Genomic DNA, 12500 nt, shown 5'->3' with positions numbered 1-12500 from the left:
CAACGAGGTGCCACATCCTCAATGCAGTCGGTCGCCCCCGTTTCGGTTGGGCTCTGGCACGACGGTCGCCACCGTCTCGCCCTTGAGTGGCCGCTGTTGGCGCTCGCTGTGAGGTGTTCAGCGTGCTGTCCGTGTTGCCGACGCGGTCAAAACGAGTCGACGGCTCACGTTCCCTTGTGCGCCGAAGGCTCTCTTGATATGTGATCCGACCCTCAGACAGACGAAGCCAAGGGAAGACCCAAGGCCGCAATGTGCGTTCAAAGAATCAGTGCTCAGTGTGTCCTGCAATTCACACCAAGTCTCGCAGCTGGCTGCGTTCTTCATCGACCCGAGAACCGAGTGATCCACCGCTTAGAGTCGTGAAAAAGTGTTTGTTCAATTCCGTACAGTCAAAACCAAACGTTTCTGGCACTCGGCCAAACAGTGGCCAAGAAGGGCGCTTTTCAGCGCACGCTTGGACTCCAAAACTCTGCCGCGCCTTTTTCGGCTGCCGCAAATCGAGCAAACGGTGTGTTTCGGACGGCGTTTCGCTTTCGCTACTTGCGAGTGCTTTCGTGGTCCACCCCTCTATAAATACTCGGGAGGCGTCGAAGCCGGTTCTCCAAGCCGGACCCGTAGGTATCGTTGTGTGCTCGCTCTCATTGGCCCGCCTAACCAGAAAATGCCTGCGGTACACCCATTTGGATAAGAGTGCACGCAGATGCGGGCCTCGACGGCTACACATTTCCTCGGGCGGCCGCCTCCCGGCCTCCGTGGAGCGCGGGATGCACGGTCCCATCGACAAGCCTCTCCCGTTTTTACCGTGGCGTCGCGGTTCACCACGGCAGGCGGGTCGGTCTCCTCCGCATAAAAAGGGGGACCCCCGCTTTTTGTTCCACGAAATCGCACAAGCTTTTTTCGCATCCACGGTTTGCCACCGCACACCAAAATGCCGATCCGGCTGCCTACTTTAGCCAACAGGTGGAGCCAGGCGCGCCGTACTTGCGCGGCACTTCCCACGTCCACCGAAGTCGGTGCCAAGGACCACTTTCGGCGCCGGAGCCGCGTACGAGCCTACTCGAGGCGGAAGAACGAAGCCAGCAAGGGCCTGGCCGCAAGTGCGTTCAATTGTCGGGACGTCCAAGTCCCTCGTTCTTCCGTGCTTCCTCTTTCGGCAAGTCGTTGCGGCACCTTCCCAAAGCGCGCAGACCCGCTAATCGCGACGAGCGCGACGTGGCCGTGCCGCCTTTCCCTCGGCAGCAAGCAAAACGCCTGGCAACGTCGACGCTCCCCTAACCGCGATCTCGCACCGTGTTTCGTGTGGCGAATTCAAAAGCCGGCCGGCGCTGCTGCAACCATTACGGTCGGTACGCATACGCCGCGGAGGGCGGGACGGTCATCGGAGCGTGCGGTTCCTCCATCGAGTACTGCGCACCTCGGCCGTCGCATCGCCGTGCCATGACCGGCCGCGCGTCAACGCGAACCGGTGCCAGCGAGATCCCTCGCCTGCAAGAACCGACCGGCAGCCTCCGTCACCCGAGGACGCGGAGGCGCTTGCCGCGGACGGCGGGACGGTATGCACTGGTGCACAGCGGACCCGTCACATCGCCAGTTCCTTGACCGACCGCCGACGCTTGTGCCGTTCCTCTCGTACTTGGCAGTCGCCGCGCGATTGTCGGGTCTCGTTCTTGCACGCTCGAACGGTCGGGAGGGCACTCGGCTGGCGTTTCGGGAACGCGCAGCCTCGCCTTCTACCGACGTAACCACGACTCGCCGTTCGCGCTCCGCCGCTCCTGTTTACAGTACTAGGCGGTCCCGCAGCGGTCGGGTCGCGCATTTCGAGCGCTTCGAGCCACGGTGCAGTGGCGGGTCGAAAGCCGACCTATGAGTGCGTTGCGCCGTTTGTACCCGCGTCCGCCACCTGGCCGACCGTCCAAGGTCGCGGTGTTGGCGTCCGCTGGGCGCAACAATTTGTCACGGGGTGCCGCTCCACATTCAGGCAGCCCCGTGGGGAAAAGCCGACCCCGCGTCCAAACGGGGTCAGCGGCAGAAAGTGTCGGGCGCAGACGCAGCTGAGGCGCTCACCCTTCACAATCCGTTAATGATCCTTCCGCAGGTTCACCTACGGAAACCTTGTTACGACTTTTACTTCCTCTAAATGATCAAGTTTGGTCATCTTTCCAACAGACCGGCGCAACCGAAAGGCCGCGCCGGACATCGGTCCGAAGACCTCACTAAATCATTCAATCGGTAGTAGCGACGGGCGGTGTGTACAAAGGGCAGGGACGTAATCAACGCGAGCTTATGACTCGCGCTTACTGGGAATTCCTCGTTCAAGGGGAACAATTGCAAGCCCCTATCCCAATCACGAAAGAAGTTCCACGGGTTACCCAGTCTTTTCAGACAGGGATAAAGACACGCTGCTTCCTTCAGTGTAGCGCGCGTGCGGCCCCGGACATCTAAGGGCATCACAGACCTGTTATTGCTCTGTTTCGTGCGGCTAGGAGCCGCTTGTCCCTCTAAGAAGGTTGTAAGGTGCTGGGAACCCCGCACCTATTTAATAGGCTAGAGTCTCGTTCGTTATCGGAATTAACCAGACAAATCGCTCCACCAACTAAGAACGGCCATGCACCACCATCCACCGAATCAAGAAAGAGCTCTCAATCTGTCAATCCTCCCAGTGTCCGGGCCGGGTAAGTTTTCCCGTGTTGAGTCAAATTAAGCCGCAGGCTCCACTCCTGGTGGTGCCCTTCCGTCAATTCCTTTAAGTTTCAGCTTTGCAACCATACTTCCCCCGGAACCCAAATACTTTGGTTTCCCGGAAGCTGCCCGCCGAGTCATTTGAGTAACTCAGGCGGATCGCTGGTTGGCATCGTTTATGGTCAGAACTAGGGCGGTATCTGATCGCCTTCGAACCTCTGACTTTCGTTCTTGATCAATGAAAACATTCTTGGCAAATGCTTTCGCAGTAGTTCGTCTTGCGACGGTCCAAGAATTTCACCTCTAGCGCCGCAAATACGAATGCCCCCGTCCGTCCCTCTTAATCATTACCTCGTATTCCAAAAACCAACAGAACAGAAACGAGGTCTTGTTCTATTATTCCATGCAAGTTTATTCAGGCGACTCGCCTGCGTTGAGCACTCTAATTTTTTCAAAGTAAAAGCACCGGCCATCTCGAGGCACACAATGAAGTGCACCAAGAAAGAACCGGCATGATGTTCAGTCCGAGCCGTCGCATCGGGTAGATGCACTACTCGTCTGGAACTGAGATCCAACTACGAGCTTTTTAACCGCAGCAGCTTTAGTATACGCTATTGGAGCTGGAATTACCGCGGCTGCTGGCACCAGACTTGCCCTCCAATTGATCCTCGTTAAAGGATTTAGAGTGTACTCATTTCAATTACGGGGCCTCAAAAGAGTCCCGTATTGTTATTTTTCGTCACTACCTCCCCGTGCCGGGAGTGGGTAATTTGCGCGCCTGCTGCCTTCCTTGGATGTGGTAGCCGTTTCTCAGGCTCCCTCTCCGGAATCGAACCCTGATTCTCCGTTACCCGTAACAACCATGGTAAGCAAGTAACCTACCATCGAAAGTTGATAAGGCAGACACTTGAAAGAAACGTCGCCGGCTCGTGGCCATGCGATCAGCACAAAGTTATCCAGAGTCACCACACAATACGGGCCGAAACCCGATCGATCTTGGTCTAATAAAAGCACCCGTTACCCAAAGGGCTCCAGGCTCACTGCATGTATTAGCTCTAGAATTGCCACAGTTATCCAAGTAGGAAGAAACGATCTAAGGAACCATAACTGATTTAATGAGCCATTCGCGGTTTCGCCTTATTTCGGCATGTACTTAGACATGCATGGCTTAATCTTTGAGACAAGCATATGATTACTGGCAGGATCAACCAGGTAATCGTTCGACTGCGCGTCCGTCCTCGCCTTCGGCGGGCCGGACGCAGTCTGTGTGCGGCGGAGGCCACCTTCAGGCGCCCCAACACGCTTATTTTGCACTCCGAGATGACGGCGTTCGAGCTCGCTACGGCACAACCTTCCCGAAAGACGAGTGGGAGCCGTGCGGCAAGAAGCACGTTCATGCTCGCTCTTTTTCGTTGCATCGACTCGGTCGCGCCGTGCGGGTTGCCCAAGCCCGCTGCACTGTCGGTGGACCGGCCGGAACTAGCAACGGAGCCGAGACTGCAAAGCCGCCAGACGACGGGTCACGCCCGCGTCTTCGGCGCTTTCGCATCTGAATCGCCCGAGGACGACACGGAACACACCTCGATATCGTGGTAAAACGGCACCGTCCGACAACCAGCCCCTAACGCATCAAGCGGATGAGGCTGCAGACGACTGCCGTGGATTCCCCTGGAGCAGACCCGAGGACACGCTTGACGAGGCCGAAGCCCGCCGCATATCAGACACCCGGTCGCTTTCGCGTACGCCGCTCACGAGAACCCCCACATAATAGCAGCGATAAGTACCCAGACCTCCTTGGGCACTAATACGAGCGTACTCGAGAAAATTTCACCGCGGGTGTGCCCCGAAACGTGTGGCACGTTGAGCGTGCCACAAGTCTACGTCGCTCTCAAACCCGCCGAGGTCGTAGAATTTGCGACCCTACTCACGAAATTCCCACCGAGGATACGGCCGCAAACGTACCGCACCTTGGGTAGGCCACGAGTTTGTGCAACACTACGCTGACGGCACAGCACCGAGGTCGTGCGCGCACGCACGGGAAAATTCCGCCGCGGTTTCTGCCGAAAACGTGAGGCACCACGACTCTCCGCAAGTTCGCGTCGACTGCGAAAGACCGAAGTCGTGAACGACGTGTCCGCTACTCGCCGCCGACACGCTGGACACCAAACGTACAACGACTCGACGGCGTCGTAGAGGCCCACGACGCGGTTTTCCTTAACGACGTCTCGGCGTGGCACCGACAGGTTAGAACGGCCGACCAACGTTCCCTGTCCGCCGTTCGGCTCAGTCGAAGGGCTCGGCGACTTCGGCAACGCTGCGAAGCCGCACGGTGACGCACGCCATGTCCCCATTTTTTTTTTTTTTTCTTTCTGCGTCTGCCGGGGTGCCCCTATAATAGCAGCGATAAGCACCCAGACCGCCGTGGGTCGCTCGCCCCGGCTGACGTGGTTTTTCGTACTCCTGCGGCGGTCGCCGTCAAGCACGTCCAAATACGCTACTTTCGTGGGCGCATTCACGCTCTTTCGCTTCGCCGGAGTGCCAGCACTCACTCTGCCAAAAACGGCGAACATCCGAGCGGCGGTTCCCACTTTTGCGTCGGCGTCGCAAACCCCGCCCCGGCAGACGAGGTTTGCCGTACTCGTGCGACGGTGGCCGGCGGGCACGTCGAAAGACGCCGATATCGTGCGCGAATTGGCGCACCTTGGCTTCACCGGAGTGCCGCCACTGACTCCTCCAAAAACGGCGAAGATCCGAGCGGCGCTTCCCACTTTCGCATCGGCGTCCCGAACTCCGCCCCGGCTGACGCGGTTTACCGTACTCGTGCGACGGTCGCCGGCGAGCACGTGGAAAGACGCCGATATCGTGCCCGAATCGGCTCCGTTCGGCTTCGCCGGAGTGCCAGCACTGGCTCGGCGAAAGACGACGAACATCCGAGCGACGGTTCTCACTATTGCGTACGCGTCGCAAACCCCGCCCCGGCAGACGCACTTTGCCGTACTCGTGCGACGGTCGCCGGCGAGCACGTAGAAAGACGCCGATATCGTGCCGGAATCGGCCCCGTTTGGCTTCGCCGGAGTGCCAGCACTCACTCGGCCACAAACGGCGAACATCCGAGCGGCGGTTCCCACTTAGCCGTCGGCGTCCCGAACTCCGCCCCGGCAGACGCGGTTGCCGAGCTCGTGCGACTAGCGACCGCGAAGCCGTCTCGCGACGCCGCTTTCGTGCGCGGCTCCCACTGCGACCTGGGTCACCCGAGGTCGACGAGCAAGAAAGAATGTCGAAAAAAATTTTTTTTTTTTTTGCGTCTGCCGGGGTGCCCCTATAATAGCAGCGATAAGCACCCAGACCGCCATGGGTCGCTCGCCCCGGCTGACGTGGTTTTTCGTTTTCCTGCGGTGGTCGTCGTCAAGCACGTCCAAACACGCCACTTTCGTGGGCGCATTCGCGCTCTTTCGCTTCGCCGGAGTGCCAGCACTCACTCTGCCAAAAACGGCGAACATCCTAGTGGCGGTTCCCACTTTTGCGTCGGCGTCGCCAACCCCGCCCCGGCATACGCGGTTTGCCGTACTCGTGCGGCGGTGGCCGGCGGGCACGTCGAAAGACACCGATATCGTGCGCGAGTCGATGCTTCTTGGTCTCGCAGGAGGGCCGCCACTCACTCCTGCAAAAACGGCGAAGATCCGAGCGGCGCTTCCCACTTTTTCGTCGGCATCGCAAACCTCGCCCCGGCAGACGCGCTTTGCCGTACTCGTGCGACGGTCGCCGGCGAGCACGTCGAAATACGCCGATATCGTGCCCGAATCGGCCCCGTTTCGCTTCGCCGGAGTGCCAGCACTCACTCGGCCAAAAACGGCGAACATCCGAGCAGCGGTACCCACTTAGCCGTCGGCATCCCGAACTCCGCGCCGGCTGACGCGGTTGCCGAGCTCGTGCGACTAGCGACCGCGAACGCGTCTCGCGACGCCGCTTTCGTGCGCGGCTCCCATTGCGACCTGGGTTACCCGAGCTCGACCAGCAAAAAAGAAGGTCGAAAAAAAATTTTTTTTTTCTGCGTCTGCCGGGGTGCCCCTATAATAGCAGCGATAAGCACCCAGACCGCCGTGGGTCGCTCGCCCCGGCTGACGTGGTTTTTCGTACTCCTGCAGCGGTCGCCGTCAAGCACGTCCAAATACGCCACTTTCGTGGGCGCTTTCGCGCTCTTTCGCGTCGCCGGTGTGCCAGCACTCACTCTGCCAAAAACGGCGAACATCCTAGTGGCGGTTCCCACTTTTGCGTCGGCGTCGCCAACCCCGCCCCGGCATACGCGGTTTGCCGTACTCGTGCGGCGGTGGCCGGCGGGCACGTCGAAAGACACCGATATCGTGCGCGAGTCGATGCTTCTTGGTCTCGCAGGAGGGCCGCCACTCACTCCTGCAAAAACGGCGAAGATCCGAGCGGCGCTTCCCACTTTTTCGTCGGCATCGCAAACCTCGCCCCGGCAGACGCGCTTTGCCGTACTCGTGCGACGGTCGCCGGCGAGCACGTCGAAATACGCCGATATCGTGCCCGAATCGGCCCCGTTTCGCTTCGCCGGAGTGCCAGCACTCACTCGGCCAAAAACGGCGAACATCCGAGCAGCGGTACCCACTTAGCCGTCGGCATCCCGAACTCCGCGCCGGCTGACGCGGTTGCCGAGCTCGTGCGACTAGCGACCGCGAACGCGTCTCGCGACGCCGCTTTCGTGCGCGGCTCCCATTGCGACCTGGGTTACCCGAGCTCGACCAGCAAAAAAGAAGGTCGAAAAAAAATTTTTTTTTTCTGCGTCTGCCGGGGTGCCCCTATAATAGCAGCGATAAGCACCCAGACCGCCGTGGGTCGCTCGCCCCGGCTGACGTGGTTTTTCGTACTCCTGCAGCGGTCGCCGTCAAGCACGTCCAAATACGCCACTTTCGTGGGCGCTTTCGCGCTCTTTCGCGTCGCCGGTGTGCCAGCACTCACTCTGCCAAAAACGGCCAACATCCGAGCGGCGGTTCCCACTTTTGCGTCGGCGTCGTAAACCCCGCCCCGGCAGACGCGGTTTGCCCTACTCGTTCGACGGTCGCCGGCGAGCGCGTCGAAAGACGCCGATATCGTGCGCTAATTGGCGCTCCTTGGCTTCTCCGGAGTGCCGCCACTCACTCCTCCAAAAACGGCGAAGATCCGAGCGGCGTTCTCCACTTTCGCATCGGCGTCCCGAACTCCGCCCGGGCTGACGCGGTTTACCGTACTCGTGCGACGGTCGCCGCCGGGCACGTCGAAAGACGCCGATATCGTGCCGTAATCGGCCCCGTTTGGCTTCGCCCGAGTGCCAGCACTCACTCGGCCAAAAACGGCGAACATCCGAGCAGCGTTTCCCACTTTCGCATCGGCGTCCCGAAGCCCGCCCCGGCAGACGCGGTTTGCCCTACTCGAGCGACGGTCGCCGGCGATCACGTCGAAAGGCGCCGAATTCGTGCACGAATCGATGCTTCTTGGTCTCGCAGGAGGGCCGCCACTCACTCCTGCAAAAACGGCGAAGATCCGAGTTGCGCTTCCCACTTTTTCGTCGGCGTCCCGAACTACGCCCCGGCTGACGCGGTTTACCGTACTCGTGCGACGGTCGCCGGCGGGCACTTCAAAATACGCCGATTTCGTGGGCGCATTCACGCTGTTTCGCTTCCCCGGAGTGCCAACACTCACTCTGCCGAAAGCGGCGATCATCCGAGCGGCGGTTCCCACTTTTGCGTCGGCTTCGCAAACGGCGCCCCGGCAGACGCGCTCGTGCGACGTACTCGTGCGACGGTCGCCGGCGAGCACGTCGAAAGACGCCGATATCGTGCTCGAATCGACCCCGTTTCGCTTCGCCGGAGTGCTGCCAGTCACGGCGCAGAAAACGGCGAACAAGTGTTTTTTTTTTTTTTCCTAGAATTTGTGTTATAGAAGGCACATTTGATATCGGACGATAATTTTCAACTTTATCACGCGCACCGATTTTCGTGTAGAGGTTTGCAAGTTTATGGGAATTTCTCCACTTGGAATAATGCGATTTAGTAGTACTACGAGAACTTCATGGATGTACTCAAGGGTACGGGGCAAGTCAGTTACGTCAACACCTGCAGATTTTTTACACTTCAAACTGAAAATTGTTGGTTGTGAGTCCTCGTGTGATATTAAAGGCCGATTCGCTAACACATAGAACAAAGAAAGAAAGGAAGAAAAAACGCCCGCGCTCGCTCAAGAAACCTGGGTTCGCAACAAGTGGCAACAACAAGCAACCGAGCGAGTGCGCCAAAACCCGTGGCGGCCGAACAAACGCGAAGTCCCAACCGCGTCAGCCGGGGCGGCACGGGACAGGAAAAATCACTTCAGCCGGGGCGGCGGGGCACCGAATAAACCTCGTCACCTCGTCGCAGGATAAAAGAGGAAACAAAAAGTCTAAACAGCGTCTGCTGGAGCGAATGCGTAATAAAACAACAACAACAACAAAAAAAAAACACCCGCGCTCAAGAAGTCTGCAATCCTCACAAAAGGCGACTGTGACCGAGCAGCGTCAGCCGGGGCCGTGCGGAAACGGAAAAACCGCGACTACCGGGGCGTCGAGGCACCGAAAAATCCACTTCAGCCGCGGCGAAAAAAAAAACAAAAAGAAAGACGGAGGGGGGGGGGGGGGGAACCACGTCTGCCGGGGCGAAGGAAAAAAAAAAACGCGTCTGCCGGGGCGAGCCCGGGTGCGGCACCACCGGGAAAACTGTGGCAAACAGACATGGCGATCGAGTGAGTGGGCCGCCAGCCAGGCTCAGCCAAAAAGTGCAAAGTCCGAACTGCGTCAGCCGGGGCGGCAAAAACCGCGTCAGCCGGGGCGGCGCAAAAAACCGCGTCTGCCGGGGCGGCACGAAACCGCGTCAGCCGGGGCGGGGCGAAAACTGCGTCAGCCGGGGCGAAAAGAAAAAAAAAAACGCGTCTGCCGGGGCAAGCCCGGGTGCGGCACCACCGGGAAAACTGTGGCAAACAGACATGGCGATCGAGTGAGTGGGCCGCCAGCCAGGCACAGCCGAAAAGTGCAAAGTCCGAACCGTGTCAGCCGGGGCGACGCAAAAACCGCGTCAGCCGGGGCGGCGCGAAAACCGCGTCAGCCGGGGCGGCACGAAACCGCGTCAGCCGGGGCGGCGCGAAAACTGCGTCAGCCGGGGCGGCGCGAAAACCTCGTCAGCCGGGGCGAGCGAAAAGGGGGGGGGGGGAACCACGTCTGCCGGGGCGAAAGAAAAAAAAAACGCGTCTGCCGGGGCGAGCCCGGGTGCGGCACCACCGGGAAGACTGTGGCAAACAGACATGGCGATCGAGTGAGTGGGCCGCCAGCCAGGCTCAGCCCAAAAAGTGCCAAGTCCGAACTGCGTCAGCCGGGGCGGCAAAAACCGCGTCAGCCGGGGCGGCGCGAAAACCGCGTCTGCCGGGGCGGCGCGAAAACTGCGTCAGCCGGGGCGAGCCCGGGTGCGGCACCACCGGGAAAACTGTGGCTAACAGACATGGCGATCGAGTGAGTGGGCCACCAGCCAGGCTCAGCCAAAAAGTGCCAAGTCCGAACTGCGTCAGCCGGGGCGGCAAAAACCGCGTCAGCCGGGGCGGCGCAAAAAAACCGCGTCTGCCGGGGCGGCACGAAACCGCGTCAGCCGGGGCGGCGCGAAAACTGCGTCAGCCGGGGCGAAAGAAAAAAAAAACGCGTCTGCCGGGGCGAGCCCGGGTGCGGCACCACCGGGAAAACTGTGGCAAACAGACATGGCGATCGAGTGAGTGGGCCGCCAGCCAGGCACAGCCGAAAAGTGCTAAGTCCGAACTGCGTCTGCCGGGGCGGCACGAAACCGCGTCAGCCGGGGCGGCGCGAAAACCGCGTCTGCCGGGGCGGCACGAAACCGCGTCAGCCGGGGCGGCGCGAAAACTGCGTCAGCCGGGGCGAGCCCGGGTGCGGCACCACCGGGAAAACTGTGGCAAACAGACATGGCGATCGAGTGAGTGGGCCGCCAGCCAGGCACAGCCGAAAAGTGCTAAGTCCGAACTGCGTCTGCCGGGGCGGCACGAAACCGCGTCAGCCGGGGCGGCGCGAAAACCGCGTCTGCCGGGGCGGCACGAAACCGCGTCAGCCGGGGCGGCGCGAAAACTGCGTCAGCCGGGGCGAGCCCGGGTGCGGCACCACCGGGAAAACTGTGGCAAACAGACATGGCGATCGAGTGAGTGGGCCGCCAGCCAGGCACAGCCGAAAAGTGCTAAGTCCGAACTGCGTCAGCCGGGGCGGCAAAAACCGCGTCAGCCGGGGCGGCGCAAAAAACCGCGTCTGCCGGGGCGGCACGAAACCGCGTCAGCCGGGGCGGCGTGAAAACTGCGTCAGCCGGGGCGAAAGAAAAAAAAAAAAACGCGTCTGCCGGGGCGAGCCCGGGTGCGGCACCACCGGGAAAACTGTGGCAAACAGACATGGCGATCGAGTGAGTGGGCCGCCAGCCAGGCACAGCCGAAAAGTGCTAAGTCCGAACTGCGTCTGCCGGGGCGGCACGAAACCGCGTCAGCCGGGGCGGCGCGAAAACCGCGTCTGCCGGGGCGGCACGAAACCGCGTCAGCCGGGGCGGCGCGAAAACTGCGTCAGCCGGGGCGAGCCCGGGTGCGGCACCACCGGGAAAACTGTGGCAAACAGACATGGCGATCGAGTGAGTGGGCCGCCAGCCAGGCACAGCCGAAAAGTGCTAAGTCCGAACTGCGTCTGCCGGGGCGGCACGAAACCGCGTCAGCCGGGGCGGCGCGAAAACCGCGTCTGCCGGGGCGGCGCGAAAACTGCGTCAGCCGGGGCGAGCCCGGGTGCGGCACCACCGGGAAAACTGTGGCAAACAGACATGGCGATCGAGTGAGTGGGCCGCCAGCCAGGCACAGCCGAAAAGTGCAAAGTCCGAACCGTGTCAGCCGGGGCGACGCAAAAACCGCGTCAGCCGGGGCGGCGCGAAAACCGCGTCAGCCGGGGCGGCACGAAACCGCGTCAGCCGGGGCGGCGCGAAAACTGCGTCAGCCGGGGCGGCGCGAAAACCTCGTCAGCCGGGGCGAGCGAAAAGGGGGGGGGGGGGAACCACGTCTGCCGGGGCGAAAGAAAAAAAAAACGCGTCTGCCGGGGCGAGCCCGGGTGCGGCACCACCGGGAAGACTGTGGCAAACAGACATGGCGATCGAGTGAGTGGGCCGCCAGCCAGGCTCAGCCCAAAAAGTGCCAAGTCCGAACTGCGTCAGCCGGGGCGGCAAAAACCGCGTCAGCCGGGGCGGCGCGAAAACCGCGTCTGCCGGGGCGGCGCGAAAACTGCGTCAGCCGGGGCGAGCCCGGGTGCGGCACCACCGGGAAAACTGTGGCTAACAGACATGGCGATCGAGTGAGTGGGCCACCAGCCAGGCTCAGCCAAAAAGTGCCAAGTCCGAACTGCATCAGCCGGGGCGGCAAAAACCGCGTCAGCCGGGGCGGCGCAAAAAAACCGCGTCTGCCGGGGCGGCACGAAACCGCGTCAGCCGGGGCGGCGCGAAAACTGCGTCAGCCGGGGCGAAAGAAAAAAAAAAACGCGTCTGCCGGGGCGAGCCCGGGTGCGGCACCACCGGGAAAACTGTGGCAAACAGACATGGCGATCGAGTGAGTGGGCCGCCAGCCAGGCACAGCCGAAAAGTGCTAAGTCCGAACTGCGTCTGCCGGGGCGGCACGAAACCGCGTCAGCCGGGGCGGCGCGAAAACCGCGTCTGCCGGGGCGGCACGAAACCGCGTCAGCCGGGGCGGCGCGAAAACTGCGTCAGCCGGGGCGAGCCCGGGTG

The 12500-nt window shown here is 61.3% G+C and overlaps 2 non-coding genes across 2 annotated transcripts; both read right to left on the bottom strand.

The window, feature by feature from the left end:
• Window positions 1-206: 206 nt before the first annotated feature.
• Window positions 207-359, bottom strand: LOC142794329 (5.8S ribosomal RNA). Its single transcript, XR_012892257.1, has one exon. It is a non-coding gene; the product is annotated as a 5.8S ribosomal RNA (ribosomal RNA).
• A 1719-nt stretch (window positions 360-2078) lies between these two features.
• LOC142794328 (small subunit ribosomal RNA) lies at window positions 2079-3894 on the bottom strand. The gene has a single exon (XR_012892256.1). It is a non-coding gene; the product is annotated as a small subunit ribosomal RNA (ribosomal RNA).
• Between the last annotated feature and the right edge of the window lie 8606 nt (window positions 3895-12500).

Source organism: Rhipicephalus microplus, unplaced genomic scaffold (genome assembly GCF_043290135.1).
Source record: "Rhipicephalus microplus isolate Deutch F79 unplaced genomic scaffold, USDA_Rmic scaffold_400, whole genome shotgun sequence".
Taxonomy (NCBI): Eukaryota; Metazoa; Arthropoda; class Arachnida; order Ixodida; family Ixodidae; genus Rhipicephalus; species Rhipicephalus microplus.
The sequence above is the reverse complement of the archived record's forward strand: the minus strand, read 5'-3'. Positions and strand labels throughout refer to the sequence as shown.